The following is a 22,977-nucleotide window of genomic DNA, read 5'->3' on the forward strand; positions in this document are numbered from 1 at the left end:
GAGGGAGATACTTGGGAAGAAGAAGCAGACATGCGTACCAAGTATCCTCACCTCTTCTCCGCCAACTCAGATCAAGATCAAGGTAACAGTTCTCCTTAAGCTCTTCAGTTTCATGTTCAGATTTCAGTTACAAGCTTGATATCCATTTCACATTCAAAATTCCATTATAAACTGGGTGTTAAATACCATTGCATATTTAGTCATGCATTCATGTATTAGTTCAGTTATATAATCATGCATCAGACATGTATTCTTATTGTGAGAAACTTAGTTCCTCAGAACACCCAGTCATACATTCATGAATCAGTTACACATGTATCAGATATGCATGCTCAGTATGATATATTCAGTTATCAGTCATGTCAGTTATGTTTCAGTTGCTTATGTCCAGTATGTATATCAGTTTATATTCTTCCCTATCACTTATTCTCATTTGAGTACGAATGTTATCAAAAGGGAGATATTATAATACCCTGTATTTCTACTTAGCTTAAAATTGTCCCAAGAGTGTTAGAAGCTTTCTTTGAAAGATAAATCCACTTTTGTACATGTGGTATTTTTAATATTTTCACTTTTTCTCATGTGGGAAATTGAATTAGCTTTCCAACGATACCAATTTTGTCCAAATTCTGTATCGAAAGAGAAAGTTATGGCCGAAATACAGAAGGTAGTCAGAACCGCCCAGGTACGACGGTGGAGGCCGATGGACCGTCTTCCACGACCGTCGCAGTGAGGCTGTATGACTACCTTCTGCCTAGGAGCGACGGCCCAGGCCGATGGACTTTCGGACTAGCGATGGACCATCGCTCATGATGTCGCAAGGGAGACAGTGAACCTCCATTCTGCCCAGGTGCGATGGTCAGGACCGACGGAACATCGCACCCACCGCCGCACATCCTATTCAGTTATTTTTAAGTTATTTTTAAAGGGGATTTTTGGTCTTTTACCACCCGTTTTTATACCTAATAATATTCGACCAAGGCTCCTAAATTTATTATTCTTCTACAATATTAAAATTAGGATTTTCTCCCTAAGAGCAATCCTTAAGCATTAAAAATCCAAATCTTCTTCAAGAATCAAAGAGATTCAAATTCTTCAAGTTCAAGAACATCAAGAAACTCAACCCAAGTATGCATAGTGTTCATTCATGGACTCCTTTCGTCCATGAAGCTCAAGAATCTCTTTTCAAAGTTCAAGTGTGTGCATTTTTATGAATTTTATGTTGGGTTTGCTTTTGTTCATGTTGATAATGACCAATTTAATTCTATTCCATGTTTTAGTGATAAATCATAAGTGGAATTTATTATTATAGGATTATTCTCATGTGAATCCTTGATTAAACCCTTGAATGGTGAAATTAGAGTTGAAACATGATGTTTACTTGTTATGTAATATTGTCTACACATACTATGCTCACCATGTGTTTGATTAAATGTCTATGTGAAGGAAAAATGCCCTACTAGTATGATAATATGAAATCCCCATTTATGTACAAGTTTATGCATATTACATGTTTGATGAAATGCCTCAATAAATGAATTATGGATTGTGATGTTAGTCATGTATTCAAGAAAGTTATGCTTTGTCAGTTTCTTTTCATCGAGTCCTGGGGGTACTTGTACCCGACAATTTAGCTGTGTGCCTAGTGCCAGTGTCATATTTTCATGATATCCTCAATCAAGCCATGTTCAGTAGAATTCAGTTAGTCACGTAACTCAGGAAAACTCAATAAAACTCAGAAATCCCAATAAATATCAGAAAGATCAGTAATATAGAAATCTTAGTACTATTCTGTCAGTCAACAGAACTTAGTTAACTCAGTCCAGTTTGGTTTAGTAATCCATATTCAGTGTCTATTCAGATGGGAGCAGAAATTAGCACCGAGTGAACCCAAGGATGGGAACTCACCTGCCAGTAGAGGGCGTGATTCTTAGAAGTAATCCTTTTGTTCCAGAACTACGTAGCCAGTGTAGGTTGAGACATCATACCTGTTAGTTGAGGGTAGATGATGTGTCTTAACCTGCTAGTCGAGGGTTCCCACCATTCTCATTAGAGTAACCTTCTAGTTAAGGGTCACTCACATGTTGCCCTTACCAGTAGTGCGGTATTGGCACCCTTCGAATCAGGGCATAGATTGGATCCCAATTCAACTATAATGAATTATTTGGGGTATGTCTGCTGGATGACTACTTGCCACAGTTTCAGTATCGGTCCCAGTAAAAGAACTCAGATAGTTCTTTAGATTTTAGGACTATCAGATACAGTCAACTCAGCTACAATAAGGAACTCAGCTAGTTCCTTCAGAGCCAGGACTGTCAGATACAGTCACTCATGTTATCAGTTATATCAATTATCAAAACTCAGCTATTAGTTATGTTAGTTATCAGTACATTCATGTTATCACGATCTCAGATATAGTTATTATATATTTATGCATGCATTCTTACATTCATGTTATTCAGTCAGTTAGCATAGTGCATGCATGTGAACCCTTTGCATTCAGCCTACCTCACATGCATACCAGTACATTTAAAGTACTGACGCATTTGCACTATGGTGTCTTATACCATAGGGTCAGAAGCACGAGCTCCAGAGCATCAGTAGCATTCCAGTCTCAGCAGTCAGAGTTAGAAGTGAGTCCTTATCTTTCGAGGACATGATCATTACTTCATTATCTCATTAATTAATTTATTAGTTGGAGTTATTTGAGGACATATCTCATCAACTCCTTACTCAGATAGTCATTCTTTAGAGGCTTTTCAGACTATAGTATGTTCAGATAGCATATTTCAATTTTGTGTTGGGTATTGCATACCCCACCTAGATGTTATATTTTTATCAGATACTATGTCTCAGTTGTGAACCTTATGGCCTTTCAATTCATGTTTTTGCATTTATACAGTATATTATGCAGTATACAGGTCCAGATATCAGTCTAAGGTTAGCTTGTGGTCCTTCGGGGTTATGAGCACCGTGTAGCATTTCGGGTACTCGATTCGTGGTGTTACATTGGCATTTGGTCTCCACCTACATTTTTGTTTAGAGTGATTTGTCTATTTTAATGAGGGTAGGGTGGATTACTTTCTCCCTGATTGTTGTATTTATTGCCTTGCTTTTTCTTCTGTTTTTTTCTTTCCTTGTTTGGCTCATTCTATGATTTAGCTTGAAAATCACCTTCGACAGAACCTTCTTTACTCATTATTATTATTTGCTCCAATGCCTGCAAAGCTTCAATATGTTCTGCCAAGGTAATGCTTGATAGATCTGTAGAATTCTCTTAAGAAGACATTGCGGCTTCATATTTCTCAGAAAGTATGACAAGAATATTTTAAACAATTCTTTCATCAGTAAAATTCTTACCAAACAATCTCACCTTGTTCACTAAGTTGAGTAGCTGATCTTCATAATCTTATATTGTTTTTGATTCTTTCATTCTCTTCATTTCAAATTCCTAAATCATATTCATCACTTGCATATTTTGTATTGTTTCATTTCCTTGGTATTCCTTTTCGAGATACTCCCAAATTTCTACAACAAACTTTATTTGCATAATTTTGGTAAGAATTGAAGGAGATACTACTGAGAAAAGGTATGCTTTGGCTTTCCTTGTCTTTCTCTCTTTGTGATGTTTTATCTGATTCACTGTTGGATTAGCTCCAAGGAAAGTTACTTCATAGTCCTCCTTTACTGCTTTCTAGAGATCCAGTGCTTCGACATGAATCATCATTCTAATTACCCAAGATTAATAATTCTCACCATTGAAGATGGGTGGATTTTGAAAGCTTGATTCAGAATTCATTTTCTATAACTATTTAAGATTATAGTTTAAAGGATGGTTATATAGAAAGAACTTGCATTTTTTATTCACTCTCTTATCACAGGTCCCTCAAGATGGCAATGCTCTGATACTAATCTGTAGGATAAAATAACAAAACTTAATCCGTAGAAGAGAAAAAAAATAGAAATTGAACTAAGAAGAGAAAGAACAGAAAGCTTAGTTTTATTTCATTGCTTATTGAAATGATCACTGCCACATTTATACATAATATCATAACTGAAAATTCTCATAAAAGGAGTAAAATAAGCTATCATTATCTCTAACATCTATAGCCTAAAGACCAGTAACGATAATAAATCAAATTCTGCAAGATTACAACCTTATTTTGCTATCCTACTTTAAAGCTATATTTTGAATTACAGCAACAAGTACAGCTAATCTCCAGTTTTTGAGGCACTAGTCTTACAAGATCACTATTTAATAAATGTGTAACTAACTTCCAAATGAAACTTTGATCATAGGGATTTTGTATTAATAGTAATGGATTTATCAAGATTTGTAACACTAAAAGCATTTACCAAGCCATGACTATTAGAATCTTTAAAGTTTCTTTTTACTTTAAAATATCAATAGAGAAGATAAAACAGATAATTTTTTGGAACAATTACATTATACCACAACTTTAACTAACCATAATTACTTAAAATCTCTAATCCTTTTAAATAATTACATAAATTATTAATTTTAATTAAAAATTCAAATATATCACAGAAGAATATGATGCATCCGTATACAATTAAGTGATGTACCTGTAAGAATGTGACGTATTTGTATAAAATTAATCGATATATCCGAAAGAATATGATGTATCCGTATAAAATTATGTGATGTATCTGAAAGAATGTAATATATCAGTGTTGACTAAATATAGGAATTTTTAGCAATTTTGAAAAAAATTGAGATAGAAAATAACTAGCTCCAAAAAATTTGGGATTTGTTATGAAATATAAAGTAGAAAAGAACAAGAGTAAAAAAAAAAGATAGAGTAATTCTTATTTATCTTGAGGGATTCTCTTGGGGTCTTTTACAATGAAGAAAATCCTTCTATTTATAGGGGAAATTACTCCTAGTTTCTCTCTAAAAGATAGATATTTCATATCCTGTAGATATTAAATAGATATTGATAGATCTTATCTATATTCTTGATAGACATTCACTATAATATAAATATATTTATAACACTCCCCCTTGAATGTCTAATTGATAGATAATGTGCCTCGTTAAAACATTACTAGAAAAAAATTGGTAGGGAAAAAATCTAGTGAAGGAAAAAGAGTACACATCTCTAACAATACGCATATAGGTTGATAATTAAAAACCTTAAAAGGAAAACCCAATAATACAAAATCTTGTAAGGGAAAAAGAGTACATCACGTATTAACTCCCCTTAATAAGAACATCCTTGAACATTTGCATCCCCATCTTGTACACCATCTTCTTAAAAGTTGCTGTTGGAAGAGACTTGGTGAATAAATCAGCCACTTGTCACTCGAACAAATCTGTTGCACGTTAATATCACCAATCTTTTCTAGCTTATGTGCACATAAAAGTTTTGGCAAAATGTGCTTCATTCTATCTCTTTTTATATATCCTTCCTTGAGTTGTGCTATGCATATTGGATTATATTTATGCAAAATCATGGGTACTTTGTCACATTTCAAACCATATTTTTCTTAAATGAGATGTATCATGGACCTCAACCACACAGATTCTCATTTTGCTTTATGAATAGCTATTATCTCAGCATGGTTCGATAAGGTGGCTATGATAGACTGCTTTGTAGATCTCTAAGATATGGTAGTACCCCTACATATGAACGCATAGCCTATTTGAGACCAAGCTTTATGCTGGTCAGATAAATACCCAGCAATAGCATAACTAACAAGATCGAGACAAAATCTTAGAATAAAATAAACTCATGTGTTTGATCTTATTTCGATATCTCCTAGTAGGAGCAGAACTATACCTTGCTAAAATAAATTATTCGAAAAGGCAGTATCAAGCCTTGTAGTATTTACAAGATGTATTAGTACACCAATTCACTAAGATATGGTACTTCAGGACCAATCCAATTCAGTATGTTTGTTATTTCACCAAAAAATTTATTGCTTTTGAAAACTCTCCAAGAGTTTCAATGATATTCAATTTATAAACTTATGTAATATAAGGATTATGAATAAGTTTCCCAAAAACTTGTATATCCTTCAAAACACTTTGAATCCTTACAAAATTTTCATATAAATTTTATCAAGTGATAATATTCAACATTTTCAGAGTGACATCTTCAAGTATCTGGACTGTAAATCAAATATTTTCTATTTTTACCAAGATGCATCCTTTCACGTCACTTGATAAATATTTTTACGTCAGCATGCTTAAATAAATGTAGAATTCAGATCATCGTTACTTTTACAATATTGCACCAATATTGTATCTAAGAAATTGATGATATATTATTTTGTATTGATTCACAGTGTGACATAATATTTTGACATCTCATCAGTTAATTATTTTTAGGTACCCGAAATAATTCTATCACGCTTCACGTATGCATAGACTTTGTCCTTTACGGACAAAAACTAGGAGCACTTGCAACTTAAATGTGAAATGCTTTTGGCATTTGACTTGAATTATCTTTTGAATAAGGATCTGATGATAATTCCTAACATATTTCATAGTTGCTTATAATCTCCCCCTTATGTTAGGAAAACTAACATACATCCTTCATTTTCTTTGAGAAATCCATCTTTGTGCATTATGGTATATTCCTTAATTGTATACCGCTCATCAAACCTATTAGATGAACAAAGTGTGGTTTTTGACTCAGAACCAACTTTGAGGGGGAATTAATCATAATTTATTAATTTGATGAACACAAGTACTTTTGTATATAATATTTCAAACCAACACATGAAGCTTTTGTTCTCATTAGCGATGATTCAACTATTTATCGAAGGCATTCAATGTCAAACCGACATTATCAAGATGAACTATCTTGATTACACAATCTGAAAAATTATGCTCTTAACTCAATTTTATTGAGCAACAACTTTATGAATGTCAAACTTTAGGCTGACAATAAACGTACAAGTGATCATCTTATATCGATGCATTTTAATAGATCATATGACTGGTGAACGGGCCCATATTCACCTTTTATGCTTTTTAGATTTTGAGAGATCAAATCCCAATATTGGCTGGTCCAACTAACTTATCATGAGAACAAATAACATTAAAAGTTCATGAAAATTTTTCTAGTTCTGTAATATATGTTTAATATTCACTATTCACCTCTTTGGAATGTCACAATCATTCATGTCAATTTATGAACTTTTATACTAGTAAACTCCAAGTTTACCATGACATGTACTTTTTTCTTTCGTAAATTTCAGATTTACTATTACATAAATAAATTTCATATTTACTACTTTAGAAGTAGATTTTAAAAAACTCTTCTCAATTATTTTGCCTCTTTCGGAGGTGAGCTGTGATACCACCACAATCAAATGCACATTTATATTGATAAACCTTTCTAAATATTATCACATTCACCCAGGAAATGGATCTACACCTATAACAATCAAAATCTTAAGTTTTTGTACCTCAAATATATATCAAAATCTTAATTTTTTGTACCTCAGATATATATATCTATACTTTTAACAATCAAAATCTTAAGTGTAGAAAAAATACATATTTTATAGTCATAGTAAGCCTGTGAAAATATTATCACTTCGGATGATTATTATTACATTGTCCCTTGTCTTCAATCATATTAAGCTTTGCAACCACATTCACTTCAAGGAATGAAGCATATTCAATGAGACATGTCTCATAATTTTTCACCACAAAGCACATTATTGTACCTTAGCCATCATAATATCGTCAATATGGTTCATTGAAATTCAAACTCAATGTCTTATCCATATAAAGAAGTCTTAGGCATAAATTGATGGACCTTAAATCCAATATCGTATTATCATAGTGCATAGAGACTTTAACCTAATGTCTTACTCTTTTAATGCTATAGGACTTGAATCCATCGTCATTCCCTCGCACATAATAGGCAAAACATAATTTTTTTTTAAACTTGAATGTATAATAAAACTCAAACTTTGCGTATATTTATTTATCCCTATAATAGGTAAAATATAGTCACTTCTGGTGGCAATTGGATCTGATATGCAGTCATAGTAGACAGATATTAATGCCACTGTTAGTGGTCGTTCTAAAGACAAACACCAATGTAACCATTACACACTAATATATAAAACAGGATATTAACCTTACAAATATTAGCCTTACAAGTGAAATAAAAATATTTACCAAATCCCTATGAGCAAAAGGTTAATATCACTTTACCTGATATAGTGGCCGTCATAAACGTTTGCCAAAATTTACTAAATTCAAACCTCATAATAAACTGTAAACATACCTTAATTACATATCATTAAATCATTCTCCTCCACATATTTTATCATGCATTCTTTTCCACTAGATTTTCAATAAGCTACGGATGACACTATTAAGCTTTTGATGAAGACGATATTAATATGTACTAAATAAAAGAATTAGAGACTCGTGCTGATAACGTGTTATGAACTATAAAATAGAGAAGAATAAGAGTGAGAGTAATTCTTATTTTTCTTGAGGATTCTCCTGGGTGTTTTTACAACGAAGAAAATCTTTCTATTTATAGGAAAAATTACTTGTGATTTTGATATTTCATATCCTGATAAATATCAAATAGACTTATTAATATTCTTGATAGACATTCACTATAATGTAAATATATTTATAATAGAATTTATGTAATTTTTACATAATTTTTCTACCCATAACTTTGAATAATTTATAAATTTCCAATAGAATTTTTTCTAATAAAGGAATCATATCCTGAAATAATTAGAAGAAATACATGTGTTACTGTAGTTTCTACTCCCTGTGACTAATTTTACATGCCCATTTTTTTTTATTGGCACACGAATTAAGAAGTAGTAAATGATAGAGATAATTTTATCATATTACCCTTTGAATATAATAAATTTAATGTTTTGGTAAATACATTAAAAAATGAATCGTAGTTAATGCCTAAAACGGGTAGGAATAGGCAAATTACACCAAACTAATGTTTTTTTACCATGGTTATATAATTAAATTAAGTAAAATACAAATTGATTAATCATGGTTAAGTAACATGAACTTTAAATTCAAACACATGACATGCATGTATTGGCTTGGTGTATACACCGAATGCGTATAAATTTTTTCTTTAATTGATAAAAACTTACACGCCTCCGATTATTTATTGATTTTATGAATTATACAAGTATTATTGGAGCATTAACCTCCGTCCCTTCTTGTATGAAAACATCTGCAACAATTATTATAGTGTGTTTCCCCATAACATGCCTTTAGTCTAGTCTTCCAGTTGTTAGTTCCCACCATAAATAACCGTGTATTTAACCTCGCACGTCATAATCCAAATTTTTACTTTTTATCTTGAGGAAACAGACAAATTACAAACCATATCACATAGAACAAAATAAGAAACCGATGCAACAGTCAATCTACGACAATTAACCCAAAAAAAAGACCCAAGATAAGCTACATCTAAAAATGAAAATATCATACTTGTCAGCAATAAAGACCCTGAAAATTTCTATGATATTATCGTTCAATATTGTCTAATAGGTCATTACTACCAAAACAATATGGGGGCAAGGACCTCTTTCCATTGATTATATTCTGATATCAGCTCTAGTAGTGGCCTGTCAATGTTAGAACGATCTATGGAAAAGACTGAAAGCGGTGATTTGAACAAAAATTTGATAGAAGACAATTACCTTGAAAGTGACAAAAGATGTGAACTTTATCCAACTGATACAAAGCTTGGTTTACCAAGCCACATTAAACAGAGAAGAAGAAGGAAGGAGAAAATTTTTCTTAACTGTTAAAATCACCTTGTGTTATTACAACTTGCACCTATATATAGATACATAACTTCTAGAAGCTTCTCTTCTAGAATCTTCTCACTACACTACACATAACCTTCCAGCTCATCACACACCTAACAAATTAACAAACTCACGGGCACTAGTAAGCTCACGTGCACTAGTAGCCAACTCTTGTGCACAGTGAACCAATGTAACAGTGCACACATAATGATCACACTTGTAGTGTGACTCCAGACTTTACAATACTCCCCCTCAAGCTGAAGGGTGCAGAATATTAAGCACACCTAGCTTGCTTAAGAGTGTAGAATGTTGGTCATGGCCTAGGCTTTTAGTCAATATGTCAGCCACCTGATGCAGTGAAGAGATTTGTAGAGTCTTCACTAAACCACTCTTGATCTTGTCTCTGATAAAATGACAATCAATCTCTATATGCTTTGTTCTCTTATGGAAGATTGGATTTTCTGCGAACTGTATGGCAGATTTACTGTCATTGAACACTGTAATAGGTTTAGGAATCATCATATTTAATTCTACCAACAACCCTTCTAGCCAGGTAAGCTCAGCTATAGCTGAAGCCATGCTTCTATACTTAGCTTCAGTTGAGCTTCTAGATACTGTGCTATTTCTTAGACTTCCAAGATATTAAGGAACCACCAAATTGCACCACATATCCAGTCACTGATCTTCTATTGTTGGGACAAGCAGCCCAATCTGAGTCACACCAACAAACTAAATTGTCATTAGTTTGATTCTTTAACCAGATTGCTTAACCTACTAAACCTTTTAAGTATCTTATTACCCTCTAAGTTGTTTCTAGGTGAGACTCTTAGGCATCTGCATAAATTGACTAAATGTATGAACCGCATAGCTAATGTCTGGTCTAGTTATAGTGGCATACATAAGTTTTCCCACCACTTTTTGATAATGAGATACATCTCTCAAAACAATATCACCTATACCTCTTATGACTTCATCATACTCTTCTGATGTCAACTTAGCAATAGATTTTAAAGGTGTAGATGTTGGCTTTGCACCAGCTAGACCAACTTCTGAGATCAGTTCCAATAGGTATTTTCTTTGATTCAAAATGACTCCCTGTGATGACCTCAAAACTTTAATTCCTAGAAAGTATTTGAGCTCTTCCAAATCTTTGAGCTTAAATTGTTTGTATAATATTTCTTTGGCTTCAAAAAATCATACTCTCACTATCTCCAGTGATTAGCAAATCATCCACATACTCTAGGACTATCACCATTCCTCCTGCTTTCTTCCATGTAAACAATGAGTAGCCATAGGTACTCTGAGTGAATCCTACACTTGTGATAGCTATAGTCAGCTTGATATTCCACTGTCTAGAAGCTTGTTTTAGCCCATATAGGGATTTAAGAAATCTGTAGACTTTATTATGCCTTTCTGGAGAAAGCCTTCAGGTAATTACCTATACACTTCTTCATTAAGTCTTCCTACAGAAAGGCATTATACACACCTATTTGATACAGGTACCATCCTCTTGATACAGCTAGTGCCCTAACACATATAACAGTAACTATCATTGCCACTGGTGAAGAAGTATCATGGTAATCTAATCCTTCCTGTTGACTATAATTTTTAGCTACCAGTCTTGCTTTGAATCTCTCAACATCCCCATTTGCTTTATACTTGATCTTGTATACACACTTTGAGCCAATGGCATTCTTTCCAGGGGCAACTCAACTACTTCCCATGTGTAGTTATCCTCAAGTGATTTAATTTCTAACTTTATGACTTCTATCCATTTATCATCTTTGATAGCTTGACTGAAGTACTGAGGCTCAACCAGGTCTGAAAAACTACTCAAATAGTATTGATAATTAGATGTAGTATTTTTTTAGGAAAGACTTGATATTAGATATCTTTTACCCTTTCTCTTCCCAAGTACAGAGTAATCTTTCATCCAAATAGGCTCTTTAGCCACCCTTGATTTTCTTCTATAAGTGATAGGTTCTGCATTGTCTGTCCATAATGGAGCTGACTTATCAGGTTGAACAGTTGACTGATCTTCTACATCTACTTATGAATCAGGTACTAAAGTACTTTGAGGTAATTATCCTACATTTGATGTTAGATCATTAGTAGTATCTGCTAACTCCACAGACTCTTCATCACCATCACCATCTTTTGTATATGACTTGAAAAAATTCATGAATTTTTTTTGCCTTCAGCTTCAGCAAAAGGAAAAACATCTTCCTAAAAAGTAATATCTCTATTGACAGAAAACTTGTTAGAGTTCATATCCAGTAATAAGTATCCTTTCTGTGTGGTTGAATACCCTATCAACACTGCAGGTTTGGCCCTCTCAAAGAACTTATCACCTTTAGGCAATATTATGGCATAACATAAATAACCCAGTACCCTTAGATGTGATAAAGCAGGTACTTTAGAGAATAATACCTCATATGGACTCCTACCACTAGTGGATGATGAAGGTAATCTATTAATCAGGTAGACAACAGCCTGAACAGCTAGACCCCAAAATCTGATAAGCATTTGTGACTGAAACCTGATAGCTCTGGCTATGTTAAGGATTTGCCTATATTTTTTTTCCATTACACATTCTAATGTGGTGTATAAGGACAACTTCTTTGATATAATATACCTAAGGTCTTGAACAAATCACTACACTGAGCGTTAATGAACTCAGTACCATTATCAGTTATTATGAACCTCACATTAGATCTGAACTAAACTTGAACCATCAATATAAAGTCTTTGAGAGCAATAATAGTCTCAGACTTAACCTACCACAAATGTATCCATGCATACCTACTGCAATCATCCACAGTAGTTATGAAGTAGAACTTTTTATCGAAAGTAGGTGTTTTATAGGATCCCCACAAATCCATATGTACAATATCAAAATACATGATGAACTTAGTTTCATTATCAGGTAAAGGTAATCTAGTCTGCTTGGCTAGAGGAAATACATGACATTTATTTAGTAGCTCAGAATCCTTACAAGGACTCAACAAGTCTAGTGACTTTAGCACTTGTGTGGATAGATGTCCAAGTTTCTTATGCCATAGGCTACTGTCATTCATCATCATACTTGCTACTGGCTTCTCTTTATCTTCAAAAATATCCTTCTTTCTATGTACACCTTGAAGAATGTATAATCCTCCTAGAAATTATAACAACCTCATTTGGGCAAGGTGATATGCATAATCCCTAGATCTTAGATAATTATGTGAAGGAGATGGGATTACAACATCATATTTATTCCATAAACCTTTCAATTTATAAAGTAAGTAGCTACTAAATTAGTACCTTGAATTAGTGTGTTGATTTCTCTGTGTAGTTAGTATAATCTCATTCTATTCACCTTATAAAACTTTTCCTTCAGATCTTCCCAAACTTCTCATGCACTTGTGGCATACACAATACTAGTCAATAACTCAAAACTTACTAAACTCATTATCCATGAGAACACTAGGCATTAAAAATTTCCCACTGTTCATGCAACTCTTCTCTATACATCTATTTATTGCACGCACCAGTTATAAATCCAAACTTTCTTTTTCCCAATAGTGCAATCCTCATTTATCTACTCTTCACACTATAATTTTCAGAGCCAACAAGCTTGACTGGAATCAAGGTATCTCCAGACACATCTGATGTGCCTATGAACAAAGGATCACTGGGATCTATCTTAGGTGACATTCTTCACCTTTCAACAATCAATCAATCATATCTAGGGATCGAAAAACTACTAAAAAATTTCTAAAAAAAAGATAGATCTACTATAATAATTCAAAGTTTCAAGCAAAATTATGATTCAAGTAGAGTTAACTGCATAAATTCAAAAAACACTATACTAAAATGGAGATCTAAACTCCATAGATTATTTCTCATACTCCATGATCAAACTGCAGCTCTGATAACATGTGAAATTTTATCAAACAACAGATATAAAGCTTGGTTTAGCAAGCCACATTAAATAGAGAAGAAGAACGAAGGAGGAAATTTGTATTAACTATCAAAATTACCTTGTGTTATTACAACTTGCACCTATATATAGATACATAAATTCTAGAAGCTTCTCTTGTAGAATCTCTCACTACACTACATACATAACCTTCCATCTCATTACACACCTAACAAACTAACAAATTCACGTGAACTAGTAAGCTTACGTGCACTAGTAGCCAACTCTTGTTCACAGTGAACCAATGTAACAGTGCACACATAATAATCACACTAGTAGTATGACTCTAGACTTTCCAATAAAAGATTCTCTCAAAATCTATTGCAAATAGAAGACTAAACAACTTCTTCAACAACCATTATGCAATAGAATCTAAATATTGAAAAAGAATTCTTACACGAGCTTTCTGAATCAAACTTTAGGAATTCATTTACTTTGGCCTGAAGGAATTTAAGCCACAGAAAGGGAAGACAATGAGAAAAATATTAGAGATTGTTAGTCATGCCTGTACTAAAATTTGGTGATCATTTTCCACTACAAATTAGAGTTCCTTATCCTATTATAAGTAATAACAATAAATAATTTGATTTTTATAAGGTGAAGAAGGAAAAATATTTAAATATCTTAAAGAAAATAAATCAACTATATGAGTGTGCATTCATAATTTGCACTGATCTATACTCACCTGACATATCACGGAAGAGTTAATGATTGAATCTTCTGAAACACATCTTTTGGAAACCATTTTTTGGGATCCAATCAAAGTAAGATGGTGATGCTTTACATGCATACTCTGACAAAACATAACGTTAAAAGCTAAGGTTTAAAGAAATTAAATAAGGAGACACATGAAATCAAACATCAACCACACATTAAGTTTTTGTACCTCAAATATTTATCACAAACATAAATTATTTCTCTTATATCGATGGTTTCTCTAGGTGGCTCCTTTATTCATTGTTTCATTGCCTTGACTGTCATTAGAAGTGTAATTACCTAATATGTGAAATCTTCTATTTTTGGATATTTTAATTATCCTTTCCCATAGATTTTATATATTGATTATGAGATGTGGTGATGCATTTGGAAAAGATTTAAAAGAGTTTGAGACAGTTTAGAGGCTTTAAAAAAGCAACTAGTTTTAATTCAGTCAATATCTTGTATTTCGATTACTGGATGACGATTTGGATAGTTTCATTAGATCCAAAATGCTGGATTTGAATTAGTAGCAGATTGGTTTGGGTTCAAAATATTTATTTTGCATTTTTATCCTCCATTTGAAAATTAGTGAAATTTGCCTTACAGGGGTTTCAAGGAATAATTTGTCGAAAATAATTTTTTTAAAAAAATTCAACATTTTCATTGAGTCTAAAACGTTGAAAATAGCCTAGTAGCATATAAGACTTTTTTTTTGGTATCCCAAATAAATATCGAGGGTCCGTTTGGAGACATTTCAACTTGCCAAAACTCAGCATTTTGCTGATATCCTATGCAGGTACTTCTACTTCTTTATGAATAAGATTTATTTCTGTGGTATCCTGAATAAATCTTGAGGGTCCATTCGAAGACATTTCAACTTGTCAAAACTCTGCATTTTGCTGATATCCCGTGTAGGTACTTCTACTTCTTCACGAATGCAGGCCTCTGGCCATGAACATGATGGGGGTAGGCCACGTTTGCAAAGGGTTGTTGGTACGAGTCAGTTGTTCTTCCTACATTGCTAATGCGATGGAACTGTTGTATACACAAAGGTCTGATTTACCAGCCTTTGAAACATGAAGCCTTGGCTGCGTATGTGATGACCAATTATTTGGCCAAGTCATCGTTGATCTCGCGAATATAAAGGGTTAACTTCATTCATAAGGTACTCTTTACAAATTAGTATATAAGCTTCTATTTTGCGATTTCATCCATTTTTGGGCCTTGGTTCTTTGGGAATAGGTGATTTATAGGGTTTTTATCACCATTCTTTCTTGGGAAAGATTCTAATTCATCTTGATTTTTTAGAATTTTACCGATAAAGCTTTAAAGTATTTTTTCTTCAATTTAAGAATCATTTTTAACTCATTTTCACTTGAATTTTCAATGGTAGACTCCTATAATCTTGAAAACATACTATTGAAATAAAATTTAGATTTCAACACTTTCATTTTCGAACTCATTTTTCATATCCATTTGGACCAATATTAAATATAGTCGATACATATATCGTTAACTTTCTTTTAATGTATAGGCTTTATATTTGAATGTTTTAGATCATTTTGAGTCCATTAAAGAAAAGGCTCCGTGTTAAGGATTTAGGCTCGAATTTCATCACTTTGAGGTAAGTTTTAACTTAACTTTCATTAAACCAAGTTGGATAGTTAATATATGAGTAAACCATGCTATGGATTGAGAAATTTTAGCAATGAGAGTTGTATTTCAAGATTATATGATGTTGTGTACCCGTGTGGGGGTTGTGGGTTACCTGTGCAGGGGCTTTATTTGACTTTTATTGTCTTTATTTATGCATTAATTGTATTATTCTTAATATGATATCCATTTTGTAATAACCCAAACTTATAATGAGGAGTAAATGGGTAATTTAGACTATATTATTATTATTAATATTAATTAATAGAGTTAAAGAAAGCAAGCCAAGATCCAACTATTTTTTTTCAGTTTCACACTAAAAAATAGTTTATGTAGAACTCTAGGGCTACTTATTTTGATCCCATCATTTTTGGAGGAAAGCAACAAGCTGTATAGAAAAGAAAAAAACATAAAATTGGAAGGATCAACTCATTGAAGCTTTTGAGAAATTAGAAGTGGCATACAGAAAAGGAGATAAAGGCTTTACGGTGATCAGATATACATTTTTCTTGGCTCTTCAACAAAAATTGCATGTGTTTTTGTATTGAGTCAATTGAAGTGGTGTGATGGTTAGATGTTATGATTGTTATGGGTGGTAAAAAGCATTAGACAATGATTTGAATTTTAAGAATTAAGATTTCTTAAGCTACGGTAGTCTATTAAAGGATTTGCACAACTTCAGCCCATTATTTGCTTTAACTTATGCTACTATTTCTTATAACTTTGACTTTGTTTGAGGATACAGTGCATACAAATGGATAAAATTTCCTCTATTATGTTTTGACAATGATATTAAGATAATCTTTCTCTTTAATAGATTATTTAAGGTGGGGTTATTAAGGGTTAGCTTTAAGCTTAAAGGTTAGTGATATTGAAACTTGACCCCAATTAATATAATTGACCTTGTTAATTAATATTTTTGGTAGATTGAAGTCATTGGATTTTGTTTGGTTGGTGTTCTACTCGTTAAAAGGTTGAAAAATTTATTAGTAGCGAGGTAAGTGAGACTTTAAGCTTTGGGTGCTTGCTTTTCAAATTTATTTTAAAAGTGTATTTTTGTCTGCCCGATCCATGTGTTGGGACGAGCGTGTGATTAGCAAAATTGGTGGCCTTCAAGGCCAACCGTAGATACGTTATGTTTAAGACTACCAATTCTCTTTTTATAAATTATTTCGTGATATGATATGATTGTGTACTGTGAGATTAAGGCATTGTGTATGCTTTTTAATTCCATTGGGGCATTGTGTATGCTTTTCTTGAGCATTGTGTATGCTTGTTGATTTGATATAGGACATTGTGTATGCTTCTCTTGAGCATTGTGTATGCTTGTTGATTTGATATAGGACATTGTAGTATGCTTCCTTGAGTATTGTGTATACTTATGATACGTGTTGTGTTTGTTCCCGAAACTCCCAGTGTTGGTTAATTACTTTAATTATAAATTATGATAAGTTCTTTGTATGAATTGTATTAAGGTATATGGTTCTTGATGAAGGATTATTGGGCCCCGTTGGTCACCTTATTATGATATAATTCCTGTGTGTAATAATTTTATGCTCTTGGTGTTGTAGTATTTTTTAATACTTTTCCTAGGAGTACTTAAAGTAGTGAACTGATGATCTTACTGAGTTATATTTATATATAGCTTAGTCCTTACTTACATGTCTGTAGAGACTACCGTGCAAGGTGAAACTAGTGGGTGACAGTTCCTTCATAAGGATTCTATTGCCAAGGTAAACCTTCTCATTATTTATGGAGGCTTTTATTTCTGCTTTATCTATCTAATTTATGTTTCTTTTCATTGGGTTTGCGTGCCTAAAGGTTGAACTCATGTTACTCTATTTTAAATGCTCCATGGTCTTTGTGTGAGATTTGGGACAAAGAATTAGTTCTCGAGTGATTATTAAATTTATAGTTTGATTATGGAATTTTGTTAAAGTAATATTCGCTATTTATTGATGCATTGAATTTGTACATATCTTCCCTTAAGAGTTTATTATCTGGTAAAGTGTAAGAAAGATTGGTTCTCCTGATAAATGGTGTTAGCGGATGCCAGTCACGTCGACAGATTATTTTGGGATGTTACAAAGTTGATATTAAAGCCTAGGTTGTAGGTCCCGGGTCATAGAGCAGTGTTTAGTAGATTCTTGTTCATTGGTATATAGGCACCCATACTTATGAACTTAAAGGCTACAAAACATCTAGAAATTTTTTGCTTTTTCATTCATTATTCATGCTTTGAGTTTAATTTAGTCTAACCTTTAAATATTATTCTTAGATGGTTAAGAGACGTGGTTCTTCCTCTACTAGTTAATTTATCACACCTATTGGATGTGGTGTTGTACAGGATTCTACCCATGGTGGTGGTCGAGTTAGGTCTCATCCGACTAGGCCTCAGACTAGGATGCAGACTGGACTTCAACTTAGAGTTGGGAATGAGGGTCAACCCCAAGATATTGCTTAGGAGCAAGTTCAGGATCAGGTTGATTGAGATGTTCCCACTACGGTGCCAACTGTTGTGCCTACTGTTTCATTGCCTGCAGACATTATGGTAAGAATGTTGAATGTACTTGAGGAATTAGTTCCTAATCAGGGTTGAGCTCTAGCTCCTTAGGCTACTTTGTAAACGCAGGCTCAAGTTCAATTGAATGTTGTGACTTCTCAGGCACCTCAACAAGTTGATCTGTTGTTTGCATCTATGGGGCAACCCAAGGATCTTAAGAATTTTATGGATCTTAAGACTTTAGAGTTTAATGGTCGCCATCTTCTATTGAGCCTCAAAAGTTTATAGACCGTTGTGAGAAGATACTGACTACCTTAGGATTAAAGGAGACTCGTGGTGTAGAATTTACCACTTTTTTATTCTTAAGGTCTAGCAAGGCATGGTAGAGTTTCGTCTTGAGAGGCAGAGGAGTAAGGCTTCCACCGATCATTTGGTCAGGGTTTTCAGCCATATTTATGGATAAAGTTATTCTATTGAGCAAATAAGATCACATGAGATGCCAATTTAATGAGCTGCGACAAGGATCTATGATAGTTACTGAGTACGAAGCTAAGTTTACTGAGTTGTCCAGGTATGTCCCATCTTTGGTTGCAGATCAGAAGGAGAGGGTAATATGATTTGTAGATAGACTTGAGGCTTATTATCGTGGTACAGTGATATGGGATGCGCGTAATGGATCCTTTGCTGAGATGGTTGACACCACTCTCTATTCTGAGATGGAAAGTATTAATCAAGAAATCAAAAGGCACGCAACTCAGGTGTGTTTAGTGGTGCTCAGTCTAGGGTAATGGTAGTTTTTATTATAGGAAGTCCAGGCCAACGCAGTTAGAGTTCGTAGGACAGTCTTTAAGGAATAGTTATTTAAGCTAGATAGGATGAATAATAGATGCAGAGGAAGGGTAATAGTTCTTATCAATCAAGTCAACATCTGTGGTGTTCCAATTGTGGTAGAAATCACAATGGTTGTTGTTACGGAACAAATAGGGCTTGCTATACTTGTGGTGAGTAGGACATATTGCTAAGTTTTTTCCTAAGAGAGATTTTGGGTCTAATCAAGATACTACTCAGGTGCAAGGGAATATTGCAGGAGCACAAGCCCAAGCTCAGCCGGCTAGAGCTGCTCCATAAGATTCTTATGGACAAAATTGACAGAGTACACAAGTTTCTCAAATAGAGGGAGGACCACCAAGATTCTTCTCTATGGCTAGACAGGACAATGAGGCACCTAATGCGATAGTCACAAGTATTATATTGTTAGTTCTCATGGGGGATATTCTCTTATTGATCTTTGTTCTACGTGCTTGTTTGTATCTCCATATATTACTTTATTTTTAGAAAGAAAATTTGAGACTCTTATTATGTCATATACGATTATGACCATAGTGGGGACACTTTATCAGTGGATAGTGTTTATGGATATTATATGATAATTGGTTAGTGTAGGGACACCATAGTTGATCTACTTGTGTTACCTATGTTAACTTTGTTGTGATTATGTGTATGGACTGGTTGACATCATATTATGCTTTGATTGATAGTTATCCTAAATTTATATAATTCTATTTTCCTGAAAAACTACCTTTAATGTGGAAGGGTGTGACCCCTTTGACCCAAGAAAAAATTATATTTATAAAAGGCACACTGAATGGTAAATAATGGGTGTTTGGATTTTATTGCTACTGTTCATGATGCATGAGCTGAAAATATTACTCTTGATAGTGTTCTTATTGTTTGAGAATTTGTTGGTGTATTTTCATATTATTTGCCCAAGCTACCTAGGTTGTTCATAGATCACCTTATTTTTCACTTGTCCATGCGAGTAAGATATTTCCACTCATTTGAAGTTTCTTGTATGACCCTTGTCACGCTCAAGGACAAAAGTTATTTTAAGTTGGGGAGAATGTAATAACTCATACTTTTAATGAAGGATAAATGGGTAATTTAGCCTATATTATTATTATTGCTATTAATTAATAGATTTAAAGAAAGAAAGCCAAGAGCCAACTATTTTTCTTCAGTTTCACGCTAAAAAACAATTTATATAAAACTCTAAGGCTATTTATTTTGATCCCATTATTTTTGGAGGAAAGTAACAAGCTGTCTAGAAAAGAAAAAAATGTAATTGGAAGGAGCAACTCTTTGAAGCTTTTGAAAAATTAGCATTGGCATAAAAAAGGAGATAAAGGCTTTATGGTGATCAAGTATATATTTTTCTTGGCTCTTCAACAAAAATTGACGTGTTGTTGTATTGAATAAATTAAAGTGGTGTGATGGTTAGATGTTATATTGATTATGGGTTGTAAAAATCATCAGCCAATGATTGGAATTTTAAGAATTGAGATTTCTTAAGCTACGATAGGCTATTAAAGGATCTGCCCAACTTCAGTCCATTATTTGCTTTAACTTATGCTACTATTGCTTATAACTTCGTCTTTGTTTGAGGATACAATGCATACAAGTGGAAAAAATTTCCTCTATGATGTTTTGACAGTGATATTAAGATAATCTTTCCCTTTAATTGATTGTTTAAGCTGGTTTTATTAAGGGGTAGCTTTAAGCTTAATGGTTAGTGATATTGTAACTTGAACCTGATTAATATAATTGACCTTGTTAATTAATATTTTTGGTAGATTGAAGTCATTAGAGTTTGTTTGGTTGGTGTTCTACTCGTTACAAGGTTGAAAAATTTGTTAGTAGCGAGGAAAGTGAAACTTTAAGCTTTGGGTGCTTTCTTTTCAAATTCATTTTAAAATTATATTTTTGTCTGCCCAGTCCATGTGTTCGGACGAGCGTGTGCTTGGTAGAATTGGTGCCCTTCAAGGCCAACCGTATATACTATATGTTTAAGAATACCAATTCTCCTGTTATAAATTATTTCGTGATGTGATATGATTGTGTAATGTAAGATTGGGCATTGTGTATGCTTTTTAATTCAATTGGGGCATTGTATATGCTTCTCTTGAGCATTGTGTATGCTTTTTGATTTAATATGGCACACTGTGTATGCTTTCCTTGAGCATTATGTATGCTTGTTGATTTGATATGGGACATTGTGTATGCTTCCCTGAGTATTATGTATACTTCTGATATGCATTGTGTTTGTTCCCGAAACTCCCAGTGTTGATTAATTACTTTAATTATAAATTATGATAAGTGCTTTGTATGAATTGTATTAACGTATATGGTTCTTGATGAAGGATTGTTGGACCTTGTTGGTCACCTTATTATGTTATAATTCCTATGTGTAATAATTTTATGCTCTTTGAGTTCTAGTATTTCTTAATACTTGTCCCAGGAGTACTTAAAGTAGCGAGTCGATGATCTTATTGAGTTATATTTATATATATCTCACTCGTTACTTACATGTTGCAGATACTACCGCGCAAGTTGAAAATAGTGGGTGACGGTTCCTTCGTAAGGATTCTATTGCTAACGTGAAACTTTGCATTGTTCGTGGAGGTTTTCCTTTCAAATTTATCTATCTAGTTTATGTTTCTTTTCGTTGGATTTGCATGCCCGAAGGTTGAACTCATGTAACTCTATTTTAGATGCTCCATGGTCTTAGTATGAGATTTGGGACAAAGAATTAGTTCTTGAGTGATTGTAGAATTTATAGTTTGATTATGGAATTTTGTTGAACTAATATTCTCTATTTATTGATGCATTGAAGTTGTACATATCTTACCATAGAGTTTATTATCTGGTAAAGGGTAAGGATGATTGGTTCTTCTAACATGTGGTGTTTATGGGTGCCAATCATATTGTGAGATTATTTTAGGACGTGACATATTTGGGGGCTTGGATAGATATCATAGTCCTAATTTGAGCATTGTTTGTCTTTATCGTTATAGAAATATCTGAGTTATGGATTTGATATAATAATAATTATGTGGTGCATATCTATTATTCCAGTAGTGCCAAGTGAGAACTGATATCATGAATTATTGACATATTGAGTTGATTTTGAGCATTACATCCTCATTTCATTTACACACATTCATGAGACATTGGTACTATTAAGAAATATTGATGTGAAAGAGAACTGAGACATTTTCTGAAAATCTTTGATTCGTGATCAATAGCCAGAGAGATGAATAAGATACTTTTATGAAAAATCCTTGATCTGTGAATATAAAAGGGAGAGGAAAGTTGATATTTGAGGTAGCATACGGATTGCGAACACCCCATGGATCCTTTCTGAGAGCACTAAGGCTCGGTAGGTGTATACAAAAAGTCATGTGATAACTTTCAATCATTTGTCATGATCCCATATTCATTGCATTGCACATGCATTTTCACATTCTTTTATGTACTTGACGTGTATTTAGTTTCTGTATGCGTTTAGTGTTTATTTGTTTTTATTTGT

This window comes from Capsicum annuum, chromosome 3 (assembly GCF_002878395.1).
Source record: "Capsicum annuum cultivar UCD-10X-F1 chromosome 3, UCD10Xv1.1, whole genome shotgun sequence".
In the NCBI taxonomy this organism is placed as follows: Eukaryota; Viridiplantae; Streptophyta; class Magnoliopsida; order Solanales; family Solanaceae; genus Capsicum; species Capsicum annuum.